We start from the raw sequence: 590 nt of genomic DNA on the forward strand, positions 1-590 counted from the left end.
TGAAATGTTGCATCTTATGAAACTTTTTTTAAACTGTAAAATTTACATTTCTTATCAAAAGATTTCATCTGTTGTATATTGTTTAGTCTGGTAAATGTTAAATACATATGTTCACTACAAAACATTTCCTTTACCAAATATAACATGACACGAAACTTGAAAGTCTATTTTTACACATAGCACCTGCTTCACAATAAATTTTCATACATAAATGACACTCATCACCATCAAAACTTCCTTTGGTAACCTAGCTATGGATATTTCTTTTTCCCAAGTATAAAACATAAAAATTTATGCAAAAAAATACTTATCTAAGGAAAATGCAACATGCAACTAAAATATGAGACTGCATTTAATAATGAGATAATGAAGACAAACCATCACAGACAATAAAAATACGTCCTAAGATGACAATGATGACAGGGATGAAAAAACGGCTTGTATCATTTGCATATCATGAGATAATACAATTAATTTAACACTCATTTTGATGGTGCACCTGTTTCCTTCGCATTAAAGTTGATGCATTAGTTTCTTAGTCTGTTAAAAAATCACATGCCTAAAAGAAAATTATAAACTGTGATGCATGG

The sequence above is a fragment of the Penaeus monodon genome, chromosome 28, assembly GCF_015228065.2.
Source record: "Penaeus monodon isolate SGIC_2016 chromosome 28, NSTDA_Pmon_1, whole genome shotgun sequence".
NCBI lineage: Eukaryota > Metazoa > Arthropoda > Malacostraca > Decapoda > Penaeidae > Penaeus > Penaeus monodon.